The following is a 24,366-nucleotide window of genomic DNA, read 5'->3' on the forward strand; positions in this document are numbered from 1 at the left end:
CAGGCAAATTCTATCAAACATTTAGAGAAGAGCTAACACCTTTCCCTCTCAAACTCTTCCAAAATATAGCAGAGGGAGGAACACTCCCAAATTCATTCCACGAGGCGAACATCATTCTGATACCAAAACCAGACAAATATGTCACAAAGAAAGAAAACTACAGACCAATATCACTGATGAATATAGATGCAAAAGTCCTCAACAAAATACTAGCAAGCAGAATCCAACAGCACATTAAAAGGATCATACACCATGAACAAGTGGAGTTTATCCCAGGAATGCAAGGATTCTTCAATATACGCAAATCAATCATTGTGATACACCATATTAACAAATTGAAGGAGAAAAACCATATGATCATCTCGATCGATGCAGAGAAAGCTTTCAACAAAATTCAACACCCATTTATGATAAAAACCCTCCAGAAAGTAGGCATAGAGGGAACTTTCCTCAACATAATAAAGGCCATATATGACAAACCCACAGCCAATATCCTCCTCAATGGTGAAAAACTGAAACCATTTCCACTAAGATCAGGAACAAAACAAGGTTGCCCACTCTCACCAGTATTATTCAAAATAGTTTCGGAATTTTTAGCCACAGCAATCAGAGAAGAAAAAGAAATAAAAGGAATCCTAATTGGAAAAGAAGAAATAAAGCTGTCACTGTTTGCAGATGACATGATACTCTACATAGAGATTCCTAAAGATGCTACCAGAAAACTACTCGAGCTAATCAATGAATTTGGTAAAGTAGCATGATACAAAATTAATGCACAGAAATCTCTTGCATTCCTATACACCAAAGATGAAAAATCTGAAAGTGAAATTAAGAAAACACTCCCATTTACCATTGCAACAAAAAGAATAAAATATCTTGGAATAAACCTACCTAAGGAGACAGAATACCTGTATGCAGAAAATTATAAGACACTGATGAAAGAAATTAAAAACGATACAAATAGATGGAGAGATATACCATGTTCTTGGATTGGAAGAATCAACATTGTGAAAATGACTCTAATACCCAAAGCAATCTACAGATTCATTGCAATCCCTATCAAACTACCACTGATGCTTTTCAGAGAACTAGAACAAAAAATTTCACAATTTGTATGGAAACACAAAAGACCCTGAATAGCCAAAACAATCTTGAGAAAGAAAAACGGAGCTGGAGGAATCAGGCTCCCTGACTTCAGACTATATACAAAGCTACAGTAATCAAGACAGTATGGTACTGGCACAAAAATAGAAATATAGATCAATGGAACAGGATTGAAAGCCCAGAGATAAACCCACACACATATGGTCACCTTATCTTTGATAAAGGAGACAAGAATATACAGGGGAGAAAAGACAGCCTCTTCAATAAGTGGTGCTGGGAAAATTGGACAGCTCCATGTAAAGGAATGAAATTAGAACACTCTTTAACACCATACACAAAAATAAACTCAAAATGGATTAAAAACCTAAATGTAAGGCCAGACACCATCAAACTTTTAGAGGAAAACATAGGCAGAACACTCTATGACTTAAGTCACAGCAAGATCCTTTTTGACCCACCTCCTACAGCAATGGAAATAAAAACACAAATAAACAAATGGGACCTAATGAAACTTCAAAGCTTTTGCACAGCAAAGGAAACCATAAACAAGACAAAAAGACAACCCTCAGAATGGGAGAAAATATTTGAAAACCAAGCAGCTGACAAAGGATTAATCTCCAAAATATACAAGCAACTCATGTAGCTCAATATCAAACAAACAAACAACCCAGTCCAAAAATGGGCAGAACACCAAAGTAGACATTTCTCCAAAGAAGATATACAGAGTGCCAACAAACACATGAAAGAATGCTCAACATCATTAATCATTAGAGAAATGCAAAGCAAAACTACAATGAGATATCACCTCACACTGGTCAGAATGGCCATCATCAAAAAATCTACAAACAATAAATGCTGGAGAGGGTGTGGAGAAAAGGGAACCCTCTTGCACTGTTGGTGGGAATGTGAATTGATACAGCCACTGTGGAGAACAGTATGGAGGTTCCTTAAAAAACTGAAAATAGAACTACTATATGACCCAGCAATCCCACTACTGGGCATATACCCTGAGAAAACCATAATTCAAAAAGAGTCATGTACCAAAATGTTCACTGCAGCTCTATTTACAATAGCCAGGACATGGAAGCAACCTAAGTGTCCATCGACAGATGAATGGATAAAGAAGATGTGGCACATATATACAATGGAATATTACTCAGCCATAAAAAGGAACGAAACTGAGTTATTTGTAGTGAGGTGGATGGACGTACAGACTGTCATACAGAGTGAAGCAAGTCAGAAAGAGAAAAAGAAATACCCTATGTTAACACATATATATGGAATCCAAAAAAAGAAGAAAAAAAAAAAGGTCAGAAGAACCTAGGGGCAAGACGGGAATAAAGACACAGACCTACTAGAGAATGGACTTGAGGATACGGGGAGGGGGAAGGGTAAGTTGGGACAAAGTGAGAGACTGGCATGGACATATATACACTACCAAACGTAAAATAGATACTAGTGGGAAGCAGCCGCATAGCACAGGAAAGATCGGCTCGGTGCTTTGTGACCACCTAGAGGGGTGGGATAGGGAGGGTGGGAGGGAGGGAAACGCAAGAGGGAAGAGATAGGGAGATATATGTATATGTATAACTGATTCACTTTGTTATAAAGCAGAAACTAACACACCATTGTAAAGCAATTATACTCCAATAAAGATGTTAAAAAAAAAAAAAAAAAGAAGACTGCACACTGCAGCGAAGAGTAGCCCCCACTTTCCTCAACTAGAGAAAGCCAGCAAGCAGCAGCAGAGACCCAACACAGCCAAAATTGAATGAATGAATGAATAAATAAATAAATAAATAAATAAATAAAATCTATTTAAAAGAAGAATACAATATATTTTTATTTAGGAATAATCCAAAGCCCATGTAACCAACTATACAGGAATTGTTAGAAATAAATCTCTTTCTATACTGGGGTTGTCTTTGCGCACACACACATACACATGGTGACTGTGATTAATCAAGCTCTCAAATCTAAAGAACAATTAAGGACACTGATCTGATTCTTGGCATATATATTTGCAATCTTGTCCCTCATCTATGTTCATTCTCTCACACATGCTCTATCACAATGTAGCTTGAGGGGACCTGGAACATCTAGACATTCCACAGAACAGGATAATGTTTTCCTATATATCAATGACAGCATCCTAAAGGGGCCACATAAGCAATAAGAGGCAAGTAAATCAGAAGCCCTGATAACACAAATGAGCTCCCAAAGGGGAGAAATAAACTACTAAAATTCAGGGGTCTCTGTGTTAGTGAAATCTGGGGGACATGCCAGTAGATCCTTTTGAAAGAACAGGACAAAACATTGTATCTTACATCTCCCAGCATTAAAAAGGAAGCATGGTGCCTTGGTGGGCTTCCTGGGGTCCTTTCAAGTCTTTGATGATGGTTTGATGATGATTAATTCCCCCCAGGGAGAGGGTGTTGCTTTCAAGTTATTACCTTGCTAGGAAGGGAAAGCTCCAGGGCATTTAATTTGGCCCTCCATACTATAGTAACCTATATTTCATGGTTCAGACGGGTAAATAGGAGGTGTTGCTAGTTATTAAATACATGTATTCTAATAATACACTCAAGATCTGGTAAAATAAATATGGCATGTTGTGGCAGAGTTTATTGTTTGATAACTTAACATCCATGCTCCACTCCATCCTTGCTAATGTCCTCATTTTAATTCAGGAGAGCAATGAGCCCAGCCCAACTGAATGTATCATTACAAACCTTCCTTGTTTTTCCTATACTTTCTTGTTGTCAGGGTGAATACATACTACACAATCCTAGAAATGATCTCTTAGCAGAGTCAAATTGATGTTATTTCTTGGAAAATTATTTGCTTTATAAAAGGGGAAATAGGCAGAAGATTAGCCTTTTTTCCTTACGTTGACCTTGTCTTTAACATGAATGTAGAGGTAGGAACTGCAGGGGTTGTCCTTTGACATGAGGGAATGGCAAAGGGAAACAGAGCCATAACCTCTGACACCACAGAACTATTCAACTCATTGACATCTGCTACCTCCACACCTCTTGGGATAAGTGTAACATGAATGCTTCCTTATTTAAATCACACTAGTTGGGCTATTATATTATTTGCAGGCATACACAATCCTAATGAATACAGATGGATTTATCTGAGCCTAATGGGAGGTATGCATAGGTCAGAATTCTATTTATCAATAACTTCCTTAAATCTTAACTCTTCCCAGTGGCTCGTCAGCATACTTAGTCCCCTAAAACCAGTGTTCATTCAGGCTGTGGTCCAATCATTCCTGATTCATGTGGGAATTTCTCTTTCCACAGAGCACAATTATCCTGGTTAATGGTATTCTGTCTATTGGGCTGTTACTAAGAGGTCCTCCTTCCACAGACCTAACCTCCCTTAATCCAGGGACTGAGAACCTGAAAATAGACTCACATCTTACGAGTTCAAGTTGGGCCTCTGTTCTTCAGACCGAGTTTTTGGTACATATAAATCAAGTAGGGCCTTAAAGAATTGTCCATCTCTTTCAGTGCTAGAAATTCCATAGTCAATTAGCCACTTCAAAACAACAACAAAAGCACAACCACAACACCTGTGTGTATGCCCAATACAATTTCTAAGATAGTCCTACTACCTTTTATGGTAACCAGCCCCATTTTTGCCTCGGAAAATGAAATATTCCTACAGGCTTCTGTAGATTTACATGCGTGGAGGACGTGACGGATTAGGGAGGAAGTGAGTGCTTCATATACCCTAATTCCACTCCAAAATGTCCAACATCTTCAATCCTGAGACTGTTTTTTCTGCGCTATCATACTGGAGGAATTTCTGGCAGCTAGCATAATGTAGAGTCTGTCACTACTGAGTCTAATGCAAAATAGAAGTTAAAAATTCAGATTACTTCCAAAAGCTCAAGCAGCACGTTGGCAGAATTGCCAGTGTGGCCAACCCAAATCAATAAGTCCAGGCTGATTCAAAACTTTGTTCTCTTCTCTTAAACAGGGGGTCAGCAGACTTTTTCTGGAAAGGTCTAGATAGTAAAGATTTTTGGCTTTTCAGGTGGGACAGTCTCTATCACAACAATTAAACTCTGCTATTGTAATGATCAAGCAGCCATAAACAATATGTAATTGAAAAAGCAAAGTTGTGTTCCAATAAAATTTTCTTTATAAACACAGTTAGTTGAGCAGATTTTGTCTACAGGTCACTTCTAATCTAGACCCTCAGAAAACAGTCCCACATATGTTCATTAGATTTTTACTACACAAATTTGCAAGTTCTTACAACTCTTTATGTGTTTGTGTGTGTGTGTGTGTGTGTGTGTGTGTGTATGCACAAAGCTTTGTAAGATCTGAGTTTGTAATTGTGCCCCAAAGCATGCTGGGATCTAACTTTTCTGATTGATTTAAAGATGAGGGAACTATTGGGATAGGGACATGAGTAGAACTGGCTTCCTGCTGGCAATTCCTTCATTCATCTCTTAGGTGAGACAAGCAAGAGAGGGGCAACCACATCAAAACAGAGGAGTGGTAGCTTTCTGCAGGCAAAGGAGGCTCAGAAAGCATTGGAGGCCCAGGCTTCCCTGAATTTTCCAAACATCTCAATTCCAATGTTCACGGGCACATTTTTTTTTCAAACAGTGCTCTAACTTTCATCCAAGAAAGTCAGTGGAACAATGAATTCACCCAGTGTAATTCAGCAATGCACAGACTCAAACTTTTGTTTAGTTTTCAATATATTAGCTCTGTGCAACAAAAGATTATAGGGTTTCTTTTTTCTTTTAATACAGACATAAAGATTCTCTTATTTACAGACTGTGCCTTAAGCCAAGAATTTTGAAAATGAGCAAGCCATTCACTTTTTTTAAGATGTCCATGCATTTAGGAAAAAAAATCTCTCATATTCATTGAATTGCCCTTCATACTTCACTGTAATAGCCACTGTTGCCTCACAGCCTTGCTTTGAATTGTTATTTTATAGTAGATAACCCCAAGGGATAATTTAATTAGTGGTTCAGGTACCACATGCCATTGGCCACTAGAGTTCTACCCTTTAATATTTGCTAGAATTTTTCTGCCTTTAGGCCAGTTAACAAATCTCAGACGTTTCAACGTGCATGTGTTCATGTGCTCTTTTCCCACCCCACCCCCTATTTTCCCTTAAGCTTGTTGACCGCAAACATTTCTGGTCCTAATTTTATATGAGGGATCTTCACTGAAAGCAGCAAACACTGACACTGGCTGATTCAAGATAAAAGAATGTTTTGAAAGAAATGCCAAGGGGGCTGGAGAACAGACTCAAAGGCCACACAACCAGAGCGGCAGCCAAATCATACCCCAGAAACTGGCCACTTCCTGTGCCGCTATTGTCACTGCTGAACCTTCAAAGCCACAAGAAACACCACTGACAATTCTGGAAGTCACTGTCAGGCAGGACCCCTGCTACTGCCCTGGAAGGTGGCTGTTGCTGCTACAGTTGTCTTGGTCTTCTACAGAATAGATTCACTTCTGTGTATATTTCTTTGCATCATTATCTCATAATTTAAAATGTTGGCTACATGCATCTGGTTTCTAAGCCTAAGTACAAAGGAGGCTAGATATGCAAGCATCATAAATACTTGCCATTTGAACTTCTATATAAGACAGTTGACTCTCCCTCTTCCCAAGGGGTTTTAGATGGGGAATTCCCTATGTATAGGAAGATGGTCTGTATGATAGACAAACAAGAAGAAAGGCAAATATTCAATATAAATTGTTAACATTTACCAAGTTCTTATCATTGCCAGGCACTCTTATGAGCTTTCTATCTGTTAATTTATTTAGTTCTTACATTACTCCATTTTCCCCATTTTTGGAGAGGAAACTAAAATACAGTGAGTTTAAATAGCTTATCTGAAGTCACAGCTAATAAGTACCAGGAAAAAATTCTATTTCAGGTCTGTCAGATGCTAAATCCACCCTCTTAGCTGTTATGGACATTGTTTATAATTGCATAATAAACTTCTCACAAGGTCCAAAAGTATATTGTAATTTTGACATATAATATTGCTTTTTTTTGGAGAAAACTGATAAGGTGCTAAAGAAAACTCATATGAAAGAAGACGAATATAAGATTGTGATTGAATTTAAAGCCTGACGCATTAGATTAAGATGGTTGCCATAGGCATAAAATTTCTTAGGATTGTGAAATTGGGTCAGAAGTCTCTAGCTGCAAAATTAGACTTTAGAATATATTGTAAACCTCTGAGAAGACCTCAGCAGACATTATTCTGCTTTAGTACAAGTAGTAAATATTCTGCTTTCTGGATAACATCAGCAGAGACAATAAAGAAAGTGATATTGCCAGAGGTACTTTTCCCTTTACTGGACAACAAAATAGCAAAATAATAGATTCTGACACTGATAGAAGCTATATGTTATAGCGGAATACTTACTTTCACAACAAGTTTTTAACTTAATTTTGTCTTTGTTTATGAGTGTTTTTATATTTTAGATTGATGGTATTGTTTATATGCATTTTGAGGTAGCTTGGTCAAAAAATTAGAATAAAAAGACTGACATAAGGTTATAGATTTGTATTACTTCTCAGATATAATGGTCTCAGTCCTGCTCAATATAGGACATGAAACATAATAGATTTAATTGTTTATTGATTGAAGAATGCCAGTACTTTGACTCATCACTAATTATCTATCTACACTAGTCTTATCAGGTTTTCCAAGTCTCTTTTCCACTTCATTCAAGCTTAAACTTTTCTTGCCCCTTTATCTCCAGTTAATTTCCTCTTGTAGTTTATTAAAACAAGAAAGAGCATCTAACATGAACTCTCAACATTCTTCTCCATTTCAATTTTTTCTCTTTTTCTTCTTCTTCTTGTTCTTCTTCTTCCCCCTCCCCCCAATTTATAGAACAGGAAAGTGAGGCACAGAGTGGATAAGCAACTTATCCAAGGTCAGACTACCAAGGCATAGATAGAATTTAAACTCAGGTGGTCTGACAGCTGGGTCAAGAATCTTTGCCACTTCACATGTTAACTCCAACTTTTCTGGGAATGGTTTGAAAGATAAATTATAAATGGAAACCCCAAAGCAACAGAACTCTATAAGAGGTAATACCAAATGACCAGACAACAGATGATGAAATTCTATGATTACAAAAAAAGGAGTTGGGATGAATAGTTGAGACCCACTTTTGCAGTAAAAAGCATAGAAGCTTGATGAACAACTAAATGAAAGATAAGAGGTAGAGGGTAGAGTTAAGGACAATTCCAAACTTTCTTACATGGATATCCATGTTAGTGGTGTTACTGAGATAGTGAATTTGAAAGAATACGTTTGCATCCATAAACAATAACGAGTTCTTTTAATATTAATTAATCCATGCATCCTACTAACGGGAGCAAGCAGAATCCTAGTTTACAGAAATGAAAAGGTGAGAGGTAGATTGGTGGTCATGGTGATGATGCTGAGCTTCAATCTACCGAAAGAGCAATCCTTACTCTTTCTTCCCTTATGGTTAAACCGGATCTAGAGCAAAGTTAATGGAGGTACTGACTGTGAGAAAAGAAAAATTGCAGAGCCTGAAGAACCAGTCCAACCCTGACATCAGTTTAATACTCTAAAATAATACCATTAAAGATGTATGTGTCCTTTAGCAATTCCACAGAAAACAAGATCCATTTTACTTCATGTCTGTTGTTCCAGACAAGGTTCTTGGTTCAATATATGGAACTAACATTTCTATTATAAGCAGAACAAAGAATATATTGAAAGGCCATTGTATAGCCTTTCATATATTTGAAATTTATGCTACCAAAAAATTTCTACTTAAAATCATCAAAAACATCAGAACGAGGGCAATAGTAGTCATTTATGCCAACCTATCAAAGACATTCCATGTCTTTCTCATAAGTGAACACTTCTGAAATCTATTGACCTTAAGCAATCTGAAGAATTACTTTCTAAAGTTTTCCAAATGTAATGCTATCCTCCCACGTTATAAAAAAAAGAACTCTGAGTATTCCTTTATTCATTTAATTCTTCACATTTCAGGCAATCAAACTAATCTCTAAACTTAAAGTAAGAAACTGACTATCATTTACACAACTGACGTTAGAAGTAACTGCCATGGAAACAACGTAGGCAGGACACAACTCTTGAAATAGACAGTGTAAATAAAATATACCATTCTTTGCCTTAAGATTCATTAATCATCTTTGTTTTGTTCATTTGATTGTTTGTTTAGTTTTTTAAGATCACAGAGTTAAGAAATAGGCTATTGTCTGCATCCCTTACTAGTACGAAATAATCTTAACAGCAGTACTTCAAATATCACTGAATTATGATTCCATCTGTCTATGAAAAATACTCAACATCCCCACCCAGTTGCCCACCTCTTGTTGTTTGTCTCATACATGCTCACAAATAATTTGCAGGTCTTAGTCCAACATTTCCCTGAAGTTTGCTGTCTACCACGGCTCTCTGAGTGGGCCCCCTCACGCTGCTTCTGCTGTCTGTGACCTTCATGAAAGTATTATTTCAGGATAAGGGTAGCTTCTCTTGTTGCTTATAAAGCTACAGAACCACTAGAGAACAAAATGATGCTGCATTTACTTCACTCTTCACTGTGTCTGCTTCATGCTGTGTTGCTCTGAAAAATGAACAAGTGGAATGTGCCTCTCTAGATACATTTTAAACCAAAGCACTGAACTGCTTTGCCGGAGCCACCCTTGGTTTGTGGGGTATTTTATAAGAAGAGTCCATAGGTCTATCTCTGCACGGCTTCACACTACCACCCAACCAGGCACAAACCACCTATAAGTCATTTCTCCTTCATGTAAATAAATTAATGAATGGCCTGACTTGGCAATAATTCATTTAACATGTAGTACACAGTATCTTGACTATTGGATTGTTGGCTGAGCCTGCTTTTCTGGCGGATTTTAAGAAATGTTAGAATCATACCTTTCTGGAAAATGTTAAGTATGCTTTAGCCTGAAGATAGTATAGTATTGAGGTGTCCTTCCTAGCACTCTTTTCAATGCTAAATGATGTTTCCTATATCCCTAATCCTTCTAATTCTTTCCTCCAAGACAGTCATATACAAATCCATGTTTATTTGTTCTGTATAGTTGTTACATGTGGTTTAAAATGTATTTTTAAAAAACTGAAGAATTTTGGCTCTAAAACTTTAAAAGATCTGGAGCAAATCCTTATATCTTATTCATTTGAACTGTAAACAGAATTGCTTTTTTCAGTCCCTACAGAACTTAAAGTATCTGTCAACTTCTAACACAAACCATCCTTAACTTGTACTGCAATATTCGCCTAGTGTTCTCAAGTTTGTTCCAACTGGAGCTTTGCCTCAGCTCACCTGAAGTGATTTGCTAAAACCAAATAGACAGAAAAAAGAATGTTAACTCTTTTTTCCCTCTTCGGACACAGTTGTCAGTCCTGGAACTCAATTTGAAAAAAAGCGGTGTGGTTATTGCTAGCATCAGAGAAATGGGAGATAGAAAACCATCTACAACTTTGATGTAGCATTTTTAAATCGTTCATTATTTAATCAGATCTATAAAGGCAGTATTTCTCATGCTTCCAGATGAAAAAGTGTCTGAACTGTGCATGATGGAACCACATGACAAGTGTCTTCCAGATGCCATCGAGAGCAAGTTACTGGGAGGTATATTTTCAAAACAAGTGTTCAGTTCCCATATCTGACAATGCTCTTGGTTGGGACACATTACTCAATACTCACAGGCACAGTCATTTAAGACACCTGGATCTCCAGATCCATAAACTTCAACAAAATCTACATAGAAAAGTAAATAAAATTTCTGGGAATAGAGGTTCTATTTAAGAAAAAAAAAAGTTAAGGGATTACTGTAATAACTGTAGATATGTTCTTCACATGTGCTTTTATTTATTTCTACAAGTAATGTAAGATGTATAGTTATATTTAGAAAATCCCCAAGATTAGTTTTTATGATTTTTGTCATTCTTTTTGATGACTTTGATCAAAGTGCCTGCAGTGGATCTGCCGGTCACCTAGTCAGCATCTATTGGCTCCTTTATCTTTCCTAAAGGCTTTTTTAATTTCAGTTTGGGTATCTACCATTTCACTATGCAGCCCATATGTTCTGGGGAAAGTTAAATTTGATAGAGTAGCATTTGATTGACCTAAGCCAATCAGCACATTTCCATTCTCTTGCATAGAGATTGGTTCAGACATATGTGACCTTAGCCAATCCAAGCAGAAACTTAATTTTTTTGTTGTTTCTGGTTTTTTTTGGTTTTTTTTGGCTGTGCCACGCAGCAGGTGGCATCTTCGTTCTCCAACCAGGGACCGAACTCGTGCCCCCTGCATTGGAAGCGAGGAGTCTTAACCACAGAACCACAAGAGAAGTCCCAGAAACCAAATTTTAAAAAGTAAATTTTAGGACTCTGGCTTAGAACCCTAAGAAAGAAACACTCCTATTTCTGGAGGATGTGTGTTTATAAAGACTGGAACTGCTGAAGCTATTTTGTTAATATGAGGAAACTTCTAAGGTGAACTTGACAATGGAAGGAAGAAGGAAAAAATAGGGGTCTTTAAAGATATCTTTAAGTTGCTGAATCAAAATGAATTCAGCATGCTTCCAGATTTATATATTTATGAAAGCCAATACATCCTCTTTAATATTTAAACCACATTCACTGGGATTTTTTTTTTAGTTACATGAAACATTAAAAAAAATACAAAACTACAGTATCATATAGTGTGGTATAGTATAGTATAGACAAGACAAGATATATTAGCTATGGAAATGAATTGCTGACCTCTAGAAATTTCTTTTCCTGGAGGTTCTACTTTTAAAATATGGCATTAGGCACAAACGGCTTTAATCCTCTGTCATTGTTATGTGATAAAAGATAAAATAAATATCAGTTACTTTAATTACTTATCTTATATTTTTAAAATATTTCTGCAAATGGAAATAGTAATAATTTCTTTTAAACTTACATTAGAGTTGTTGAAAGCCCACATTATTTTTGCTTTACCTTGGAGATTACATATACCACCTGCTTCACTAGTGATGGAAAGAGCAGATGGAGATGTTAATATGTTAAAATATTTTAGAATTTGACTAGAGGCAAATCCTAACATTTAGGAATTTTTTTCTCCAAAATCTCACCCAAATTTTTAACTTATTGTGTGTTTTGATAAAGAGATGAACTTCTTAATATTAAAACCTTATTTCTCAAAAGTCAATAATAAATTACTTTAAAAAATTAATAATTACAAAAGATAAATATCAAATCTTTAAAATATTTAATTTACTGTTATTCTTAGGAATGTCATACATTAAATTATGTAACTATGTCATATTTTAAAGTATGAGAATGTATATTGTATCATGATTGACAATATTAAATTACATAAATATCAAGAGGTTTGATACTTATAAATGCTTAAGTCTTTTAATAGATATTTTAAATGTTTATAATTCGAGCTGTTTGTACTAATAACAATAATAATTTAAATTTTTAAATTGCTGCTTAATCAGGAATACATTCTCATATATTCCTCATAATAATTCCTGGAGGTTATTATTCCTTATTTACAAATTAAGAAGCTAAAGTTTATAGAAGTTCAATAACCTGGTCAAGGTAAACAGCTGGCAAACAGAGAGCCAAGGCTGAAATACACGGAATCCAACTTCAAGCCTATGGGATTACTCACTGAATGATTCTTCCCAAGATATCAGAACTTTTTCAATTTAAAGTTTAGCAATATAAAAAATTTTTAATTACTACAAATATATAAGAGACTGATGATAGGCAACTAAAGAATAGATTTAAATCTAGAAATTTTAAAAGGTAATTATTTTCAGTAGTGATGTATATTTTGTGCAAATGATACACCAAGGAAATAATGAGTTACAAAGTTTGTATGTTCACGTAGATTAAACCTACAAATATTTGTCTGAGGGGATGAAGTTTTAGAAACTACTTAAAAGATGAATTTTCTTGTTAGTCATAATATACTGCATTTTAGAAAGCCAAGAATCTATGCAGAGATGGGTGTAAAGTGATCAGATAGTGGATTTCTTATTTACAAGTGTTCCAATTATTTTGATAAATGATGTGAAAATATTTTAAAAACTATTTGTAGTTTTTGTTGTTTTGTGTTCATAAGTACTTGGTGACTTCCTATCATTCTACCAGGACTCATCTACCTTATCACTTAATACATTTCATGCTCACACAGTGTCCTAAAAATACTATCCAATTATGTTGAATCCAAGTAACATCCAGCTACCTTAGCAGTTTCTGAAATTATACAACTCTTTCCAAAGACAGAAAGATTTTGTCACCCCAGGAATACTGCCAAGATTTTACCTTCAAAGCCTTCTCAAAGAAATAGATTCCAGTAGGGTATATTCACTGCACAGATTGAAAAAAATATCTTACATCAGCTATGGAATTACCATGACTCTGAGTACAAGCTTAGGAAAAACTTAGGCCACCATTAAATAAATTGGTCAATTGATCAAAATTGATTTTTGATAAAATGTAAGTTTGTGACACCCAGTGATCTTTCTCTCTGCCTGAGCCTCCACTTTTGGTAAATGACCTAGCTCATGATTGTTTACTGTTCTTTATAGCTCTGTGATTTTTTGCATATGTTACTTAGTCTTCTCCATAATTTGATTTCAAATGCAAAATATAAACTTTATTTCATAACAATAGTGCTGACATACAAATATTCTTGTTCGTAGATAATGTTAGAATGGCTGTTCTAACTATAATCTCGGGCCCTCTGCAGCCTCTATGCTGGTGATTTGCTATTTCCCCTGGACCTCTCCTCTCCCCATCTATTCTCTTTCTCTGCTAGTCCCAGTAGACCACATCACTCAAGTTCCCTCATTGTTTGACTTCCTGTAGGATTTGGACAAAGGAAAGCACCATCAAAATAGAGAGCAGGAGAGAAACTAAGATGTTTTATTCTAACCACTTCTTTACTTCCTTACTTTGGGCCATGTTTCTGTCACCTCCCACTGTGTGTCACTTCCTTCATGATTTCTCTACTTGCTGGGCTCCATCCAGTACCAGGAATTCCTTACTTGGACCCTTCAGACCTAGGGATGGTAATGGCTAGGCTCTGAGAATCTCAATATACCTTGTCTGTTTCTTCAACCTTGCCCACACCTGGCTAAGTAGTTCTTTTTAGAAGAACCTTCTATTTAGTCATTTGGGGTAAAATTGTTTCCGGATAAGACCATTTGGTCTCCAAAACAGTTCTCTCCAGTATTCCTATGGATAGCTTGATTTCCTTCTGCTATTGCACTTTCACTTTTCAGTTGCCTCCTAGACCACAAGCTCCACTGAAGTACAGATTTGTCTTTCTTACTCAGTCCTGTATTTTAAGCTCTCAGAAAGTACCTTGAACACAAAGTCCAGTAAATGTTTGTTGAAGAATGGATGGAAGTTGCTGCTAAAGATCAAGAAAGAACCTGCTTGCTGCTGTGATTAAAATTGTCCTCATTTTACCACTTGCATCAAGAAAATCTAAATTATATTTCGTCCAAATTGGAATTAGTTTATGTTTGAGTTATACAGTAGTTCAACTTCATTATAGATTAAATAGACTCTTTGAATTTTTCTAGGAAACTGATCTTCTGCCAAAATATTGTTTCTTAAAGATTATGCATCATAATTTGCAAATAGACAAATTTACAAATAAACATGTAAAAATAACCTTCAAAATTGAAGACAAAATAAGCTTTCTTTATTCCTTTTGCTCCCACTATAGTCCTGGAAATGAAGCCTCTTATAGAGGCTGATAGAGGGGCTGATTGTGGGGAAAAGAAAAGATGATGTTTTAGATACAAACTCAGGGAGAATAATTTTAAAGTTGTATCTTCAAAGGTATGTTTTCTTGTAACAACTGTGAGCGTCTTCAATGGGATGAAATGTGTCCACCTAAAATTCATATTTTGAATTCCCAATCCCCAGTACCCCAGAATGTAACCATATTAGGGGACAGGCCTTCAAAAAAGTGGTTTTGTTGAAACGAGGCTTAGAGGGTGGTACCCTAATCCAATATGACTGGTGTCTTTATAAGAACCAGGAATGATCAGGTACTGAGAAAAGGCCATGTGAGGATGCAGTGTGAAGAAGGCCATCTGCAGGGCAAGAAGAGAGGACTCACAAGAAACCAACCTTTCTAACACCTTGATCTTGGACTTCCAGCCTCCAGAACCGTGAGAAATAATTTTTGTTGTTTAAGTTGTGATATTTTTTATGGCAGCCCTAGTGAACTTAGTATCTCAATCTACTATGTATAAGATCTTCAAGGCTACCTTGCTTTTCAGATTTACTGAGGTGGCTTTAAGTTTGATCTATCACATTTTATTTTAGGTCAAATTGTCTTAAGCTGTTAAAGAAAATACTAATTCATTCCCTATAGAAAAAACATTGAGTGATGTAACCATAATGTGGAAACATGAAATTGCAAGTAGAAACTAAACACTGACAATTATTTTGCAATATGAAGTGAACATGGATACCTCAGGATAATTCCCTCCAGTAAAGAAAATGTAACTTCTCTACCTTTTTATTCCCAGATTTTACCACATAGTACTCAAATTTTTATAGAATGGTTGAATTGATAACTGAATAAATTCATATCATATTTCATAGTAGAGGTTCTTAAAGTGTGGTCCCTGGGCCATCAGTTTCAATGCCACCCAAGAACATCTTAGGAACAATCCTGAATCCAACTCTAGACTTATTGAATCAGAAGCTCTGGGGCCCTGCAATCTGAGTTTTAAAGGCCTTCAAGAGATTCTGATACAGGTTAACATTTCAGAACCACTGCTGTCACCACATAAATCCAAGTGTCTCAACAATAAATGAATGACTTTGAAAATGTGTGTGGGGAGAAAGCATTCCTTATCTTATAAACAAATTGAATTATTTCCTCCAGATATTATTTTAATAACAATTGATGTTTATTAAAATGGAAAGTGTTTTGTTAATTATTTGGATTCCAAATCTTGTAATATTGCAAATAACTCATTAGTATAATATTAAATATTGACAATATAGTAATAAATTATAACTTCTTAAAAATCTAAATTGTAAGTAACATTTAAAATATTTATGATGGTCTTTCAAAAACTACACAACGTAATATGTCATACTTATACAGTGTACCATTAGAGCATTTGTCAAACATTAGCAGTACTCCTAGTTCATCCAGTATTACTCACCTAACAATTACATGGTAGGAAAGACTTAAATGAAACATGAATCCCTAATGTTTTCATGTCACCTGTAATTTGATGAATGATTCTCAACAAATTAAGAACTTTTATAAATCTTCAAATAAAATAGTAAAAAGGAATTATCTCTAACAAAGGTATTATCTTTTGCTGCTCTTTATTTTCTTCATCTCCAAATGAAGGAATGATTTTTAACTGACTTAGATTTGTCAAAAGAAATACATTAGAACCCACTTCAAAACAAACACTTCTAAGAATCTTTCACATATGTAAACAGCCTCCCTGTAATCAAGTTTCACTACTATTTTCTCAGCATGGGAATGTTTTCATTTCATAGTACAGTGTTCAAAGGGAGCAGAAAAAAGAAAACCAAAAGAATTATCTTTGTTACTCACAGAATTTAGAACCAGTGAAAAATCCACTACCTAATCTGCTTGTAGTCATAATAAATTACATTAAATAGTAAATACTGTATTTACCTCAATGATAAAATGTTTTAAACTTGCTCGCTCTTTAATTATAGCTTTTGCACTCATTTGTGTTACAAAAGGCTACTGTATTTTTGTAACACAGAGTGAGAATTGAGAATTCTCATGTGGCTTTTTAAGGTCACTATGTCATCACTGAATAATTACTAGCCCCAGGTTTGACCCTTAGTTGGCCAGCCAGTTTTGTGGACAAGAAGACTGTGATTAATCGGAGTCTAGTGGAGTATCTAATAACTACAGTAAAATTTTAAAGTAATCATGAAGGAAAATAATATTTCAAGGTTTCTATAACAACTGTAATATAATATGGACATAAAAATGTCTATTTATGACAAATAGAAATAAAAATCTATATAGTAGTGCTAAATACTTCTGTGGTTTGCTGCCCATATTCAACATGAAAGAAATGCTAAATTTCTGTTAAACATTAGGGAATATAAAGATGTCTTTTTCCTAACCCATGTCATAGAATCCCTGAATTCTATAGATCTGAGACCCTCAGGTTAAGAACTCTGGTGTGGAGGAGTATTATAGAATGCCATGAAGTTATCATCAGTCAAAGGCAAAGTATGGGAAATTCCACGGGACATAACATCCAGTTACTTCAACAAATATTGTGTGTGTGTGCGTATATATATATGAGTTTTAAAAAGACAAATATAACAGATTTTTTTTAACTTAAGGGACATTCAACCAAATGCAATGTTAAGATTGTAATTCAGATAAACCAATTATAAAACACATTTGGAAAATGTCAGGTAAAAATGAACATGGACTGGGTATTCAACTGAGTTTATTTTGCTAAGTATAACAATTGTATTATGATTAGGTTTAAAAATTCTTATTTCATCTAGATATATACTGAAGTTATTGTGAATAAAAATTAATATGTTACCTTGACTTTGTTTTAAAATACACAAAGAAAAAAGAGAGAAGGTATTGATGAAATAAGAGTAGCAGAATATCAGTAGGGATTTTTTTTGAATTTTATTTTTTTATAGAGCAGGTTCTTATTAGTCATCCATTTTATACACATCAGTGTATACATGTCAATCCCAATCTCCCAATTCATCCCACCACCACCCCCACCTGCCGCTGCTTTCCCCCCTTGGTGTCCATACGTTTGTTCTCTACATCTGTGTCTCAATTTCTGCCCTGCAAACCGGTTCATCTGTAGCATTTTTCTAGGTTCCACATGTATGCGTAAATATATGATATTTGTTTTTTTCTTTCTGACTTACTTCACTCTGTATGACAATCTCTAGATCCATCCACGTCTCTATACATGACCCAATTTCGTTCCTTTTTATGGCTGAGTAATATTGCATTGTATATATGTACCACATCTTCTTTATCCATTCGTCTGTCGATGGGCATTTAGGTTGCTTCCATGACCTGGCTATTGTAAATAGTGCTGCAATGAACACTGGGGTTCATGTGTCTTTCTGAATTATGGTTTTCTCTGGGTATATGCCCAGTAGTGGGATTGCTGGGTCATATGGTAATTCTATTTTTAGTTTTTTGAGGAAGCTCCATACTGTTCTCCATAGTGGCTGTATCAATTTACATTTCCACCAACAGTGCAAGAGGGTTCCCTTTTCTCCACACCCTCTCCAGCATTTGTTGTTTGTAGATTTTCTGATGATGCCCATTCTAACTGGTGTGAGGTGATACCTCATTGTAATTTTGATTTGCATTTCTCTAATAATTAGTGATGTTGAGCAGCTTTTCATGTGCTTCTTGGCCATCTGTATGTCTTCTTTGGAGAAATGTCTATTTAGGTCTTCTTCTGCCCATTTTTGGATTGGGTTGTTTGTTTTTTTTAATATTGAGCTGCATGAGCTGTTTATATATTTTGGAGATTAATTCTTTGTCCATTGATTCATTTGCAAATATTTTCTCCCATTCTGAGGGTTGTCTTTTTGTCTTGTTTATGGTTTCCTTTGCTGTGCAAAAGCTTTTAAGTGTCATTAGGTCCCATTTGCTTATTTTTGTTTTTATTTCCATTACTCTAGGAGATGGATCAAAAAAGATCTTGCTGTGATTTATGTCAAAGAGTGTTCTTCCTATGATTTCCTCTAAGAGTTTTATAGTGCCCAGTCTTACATTTAGGTCTCTAATGCATTTTGAGTTTATTTTTGTGTATGGTATTAGGGAGTGTTCTAATTTCATTCTGTTACATGTAGCTGTCCAGTTTTCCCAGCACTACTTAATGAAGAGACTGTCCCTTTTCCATTATATATCCTTGCCTCCTTTGTCGTAGATTAGTTGACCACAGGTGTGTGGGTTTCTCTCTGGGCTTTCAATCTTGTTCCATTGATCTATATTTCTGTTTTTGTGCCAGTACCATATTGTCTCTTTTTTTTTTTTTTTTTTTTTTGCGGTACACAGGCCTCTCACCGTTGTGGCCTCTCCCGTTGCGGAGCACAGGCTCGGACGCACAGGCTCAGCGGCCATGGCTCACGGGCCCAGCCGCTCCATGGCATGTGGGATCCTCCCAGACCAGGGCACGAACCCGTGTCCCCTGCATTGGCAGGCGGACTCTCAACCACTGCGCCACCAGGGAAACCCCCATATTGTCTTGATTACTGTAGCTTTGTAGTATAGTCTGAAGTCAGAGAGTCTGATTCCTCCAGCTCCGTTTTTGTCCCTCAAGACTGCTTTGGCTATTCAGGGTCTTTTTTGTCTCCATACAAATTTTAAGATTTTTTGTTCTCATTCTATAAAAAAATGCCACTGGTAATTTGATAGGGATTGCATTAAATCCCGTTTTTAAAGCTGGATCCATGGGGTTCTATTACACCATCCATTATAATTTTGTTGATTTTAGAATTTCCTTAATAAATAGATACTAAATGATGAAAAATTGCCAGAAGCCCTTAAGATGAAAGAAATTTAACCTAACTTGATAGGAAATGGAGCTCCTAGAGGGGTTACATCCAACACATCCTTCCACACCTCCCATCCACTGGACCCAACTTTTTATTGCAGCTGTTGTTGCAGCTACCAGCTGTGCAGAGGTTGACACCTGCATCTTACTTCAGCTCATCCTCATCTCTCTCACTTTCTAGCAAGAGGATGATTCTCTATCCCACAGTTGAATTTTCAGTAGGAGTCTATTCAGCCATTCTGATACACAGGCAAATCTGTTAATGTAAGGGAGTTAACACCCCAAGGGCATCCCTTGACCAGTGAGAGACTGGGGATGATGAAAATTACTCCACTTTTCCATTTCTCCAGGAGACAATTCTGCAGCCTCCCCACTGGTCTTTAGTGGAACTTAGTCCCAGTAGCTCTCAGTGGTCATCCTAACTACCTTTGGATTATCTGTTTCACTCTGTCAACTGCCCCATCCTTGTTCCCTAGAATAATTTAGTAAAATTAGCTGTCTGGACATAAGTTCTTGTCTCAAGCTCTGCTTCATAGGGAACTTAAGGAGTAAAAGGGTAATTAGATTATAAACTATGGTGAATTTTTTAAGCATTAAATAAAGCAGTTAAAATATTATGTCAGTTAAGTGCCCTGGGAAGTCATCTCTGAAATAAAAGGCTTTGTTGAGCTATAATGCCTATAAAAGATAAAAGCTGGAGGAAGCAGAATCTTGCAGAGAAAGACTTGAGGTCATGATAGTGAAAATCTGACACTTATGAAAGGAAAAGGAAGCTATAAGAAAGATTGGACAAGGAGATATTCTAACAGTGATGTAGGTTTAACTAAATCTCAGCCAACCAATTGGGAGCTCTGAAGTAAAGACTGTCTCATAGTAGAGTTCTGTATGTATTGAACAGATATGCCAGGACCAGCACCTGTAGTGGGCTCAGTCATGACTATGGGCTGGCTGGGGACAGCATGTATTGTCTCAAAGGCTAAGACAGAGACTGCAATTCTTCCAGCTGTAGATTATGAGATCACTGTATTAACTACAGTTGAACAAAATGTATTGATACTTTCTTGGAGGAAGATTCAAACAGCCCACCTCCATGGCTGCCAAAGGTACATTAAAAAAAATAATAATTCATATATTTGATTACCTCTCTTTTTTCTAACCTTAGTGAAAAGGACTATATGAAGCGAAGTTAAAATGCAGTAATCATTGAGAAATATAATTATACATTGTTAGTCACTTGTGCTGAAATCAGTGAAGAAAATTTCACCAACTCTGTGATCTTGCAAAGCAGTCTGTGGCTGTGTTCAGAGATGAGTGAGAAAAAGAAGTTTGAATTAATATTCTAAAGGTAGACATGAGGGATGTGCACTCAGAGTCCTGCAGGAGCTTCTCAATGGTAGTGGAAACAGTCACCACAGTAAAAGATTACAAGGGCTCCCAGAGAATGGGAAATTGAAAACATAAGTACATGAACGATATCAGCACCAATGTATTTCTCACAGACTGTGATCCTCCTTTCAAAAAGTCTCTTTTCTGGCCACTTTGAATCCATAAACAGGAAGTCGGCTATTAACAAGGCAATGTGATTATACATTAAAAAGAAGGACCAATCCATAACTATTGAAGAGTTAAGTATTAACAGTTACAAAGCATGTGTAAGCGCACCACAAAAAAGTCTAGACATAAACCTCACATCATCCCATTTGCCATTGCAAAAAACCAACAATCAAAACCAGTACTACATGTCTATCATATTGAATCTTTTTCCTTTTAGAGTTCTGCCTCACCTTATCATATTTAATCAACTTTAAATAACACTTAGGAAGCATATAACTGGTCACTCTTTTTTTTTTTTTTTTTTTTTTTTTGGCGCGGGCCTCTCACTGTCGTGGCCTCTCTTGTTGCGGAGCACAGGCTCCAGATGCGCACGCTCAGTAGTTGTGGCTCAGCTCACGGGCCCAGTTGCTCCACGGCATGTGGGATCCTCCCAGACCAGGGCTCGAACCCGTGTCCCCCGCATTGGCAGGCAGATTCTCAACCACTGCGCCACCAGGGAAGCCCTATAACTGGTCACTCTTAAATTGATCTCACCAAGTATTTCCAAACAGTCTTTCTAGTATTAATTTCTAACACTATTCAATTTCAAGATAAGAATCAGTTGAAAGGTATTGAGGGAGCATAGCTGAGGCATTAGACCTGAAGTGCTGTAGCAATGCCCATGGGAAAGGCTTCATTTGCTCACAACTCTCCATGGCTTTCGAGAGACTGCTTTTTGTCTTTGAGAAAGCTTATAACTGGAGAAGAGGACCCTTAGGCAATTTCTCATGGGGATAACAATCACAGATATTCTTAGAGAAAAAATGACTGTCTCTCCTTCCCTGTCACAACTCGGGGAGAAAACTTTTGTTATGGTCAGTAGAAGTAAAAGCACAGCTCTGTCTGAAGAACAAAGGCAGAAAATATATCATCTTGCCTTTCCTAATATTATCAGTTACTCATTAGAAAACTACTACCATAATTCAGTTTATCAAATTTCCAATTAATTGTGTACATGATTCTCATTTGCTACTTAGGATAACTTAGAAAATTATTATTCAGAAAGTTCTGTAGTGCTCGCTTCGGCAGCACATATACTAAAATTGGAACGATACAGAGAATATTAGCATGGCCCCTGCGCAAGGATGACACACAAATTCATGAAGCGTTCCATATTTTTATGAACGGATAAAGAAGATGTGGCACATATATACAATGGAATATTACTCAGCCATAAAAAGAAATGAAATTGAGTTATTTGTAGTGAGGTGGGTAGACCTAGAGTCTGTCATACAGAGTGAAGTAAGTCAGAAAGAGAAAGACAAATATCATATGCTAACACATATATATGGAATCTAAGAAAAAAAAATGTCATGAAGAACCTAGGGGTAAGATGTGAATAAAGACACAGACCTACTAGAGAATGGACTTGAGGATATGGGGAGGGGTAAGGGTAAGATGGGACAAAGTGAGAGAGTGGCATGGACATATATACACTACCAAACGTAAAATAGATAGCTAGTGGGAAGCAGCCAAATAGCACAGGGAGATCAGCTGGGTGGTTTGTGACCACCTAGAGGGGTGGGATAGGGAGGGTGGGAGGGAGGGAGACGCAAGTGGGAAGAGATCTGGGGACATATGTATATGTATAACTGATTCACTTTGTTATAAAGCAGAAACTAACACACCATTGTAAAGCAATTATACTCCAATAAAGATATTTTAAAAAAAGCTCTGTAATAAGGATATTGAGAGGGATAACAATTTTATATCAGCAGTCCAATTTACTATACTGATTTTTTGTGCAATATTAATATCGTTCATAAATGTCCTAATGTTCTTGATTTTTTTTATCTTTATAGAGCATAAAAAGAAAAGCTCAGCCAAGCACTATTCCATTTTTTATTTATATAACAGCAAAATCTGTACGTATCTAATAACTGGTTGACTAACCCAGAGACACTGGAGATAGGTCTATAATTAGTTGTTACATTTATATATAACAGAGCAAAATACAAGCAGCTATTTATGGTTACTGCTTCACCGATTCTGAGAATAAATTTGTAAAGTCATGTGTGCATGGTGTAACCGTTCCGTTTTTGTTATGTTCAATAATATACACAGAACATTCCAGTGATTAGGGTATTGCCATATCACATTACCCCGTGATGAGCAACATCTCTTATTCATTGATGAATTCAACAAATTCTTTCCATGTTTACCTCATGTCATTTTATAATTATAAATATCTCATAGATGCAGAGCCAAGCAAATCATTGATGGCAGAAGGAAAATAGTAGAACGACAAAAGGCAGGTCATAAAGATGTCTGACAAGGAAGAGAAGTGGAAGAGGCACTTGCCAACACTGAATAATCTGCTAACCACTCCCTGTTAGGAAAGATCCAAGTGTTGTATTGTCCAGAGGTTCAAGAATCCTTCCTCCACCCACACAAAACCTTTCTTTAAGTCAGTAAGCACAAGCACTTAATGAACATCTGCCATGTTCTTACCTTGGAATTTGCACTACGTGGGATTCAAATACACATCAAGTCCTGACAGGTGAGGAGTTTACAATCTATTTGTGATGCTGTAGCTAACACACAAAATCATTAAGGCCTAATGAGTGGGACTTACCTAAAGGAAATAGTAGACTGAATCCAAACAAACTCAGTAGGGCTGAGGGTATCTTCATGGAGTAGGTAGGGCCTGTGATGAGGCTTAAGGGTTGGCCATGATTTTGTGAAACTAAATGAAAAACAATTTCAAGCACTGGAAATAAACACATAGGGTTAAGTTGATGTTACGTATCCTGATAGAAATAATCCTCTGATTTCTAATGGAGTTGATTAACATGGTTATTGGAGAGAATGTGGGTAAGCATTTTAGGGTACAGGGAAAACAGAAATAAAAATTGTCTATACAAAAGAAAAGAAAAAGATCAAACACTAAATGAGAGGTTCAATGATACAGAGCAGTGAGAGACAAATAAATACTTGTGATGACTGAAGTATTCAGTGATATAGGGTAGAGGAGACAAAGGCAACTAATATTTATGCACGACTTCTATGCCCAAGAAATGTGATAAGTGTCTTATT

At 36.3% G+C, this 24,366-nt stretch overlaps 1 long non-coding RNA gene and 1 other non-coding gene across 2 annotated transcripts in view; one reads left to right on the top strand and one right to left on the bottom strand.

The window, feature by feature from the left end:
- Positions 1–24,366, bottom strand: part of LOC125960735 (uncharacterized) — a 50,766-nt gene that overhangs the window by 6,604 nt on the left and 19,796 nt on the right. The window lies entirely within an intron of this gene.
- On the top strand, positions 22,344–22,450 carry LOC117197220 (U6 spliceosomal RNA). The gene has a single exon (XR_004477758.1). It is a non-coding gene; the product is annotated as a U6 spliceosomal RNA (small nuclear RNA).

Source organism: Orcinus orca, chromosome 12 (assembly GCF_937001465.1).
Source record: "Orcinus orca chromosome 12, mOrcOrc1.1, whole genome shotgun sequence".
In the NCBI taxonomy this organism is placed as follows: Eukaryota; Metazoa; Chordata; class Mammalia; order Artiodactyla; family Delphinidae; genus Orcinus; species Orcinus orca.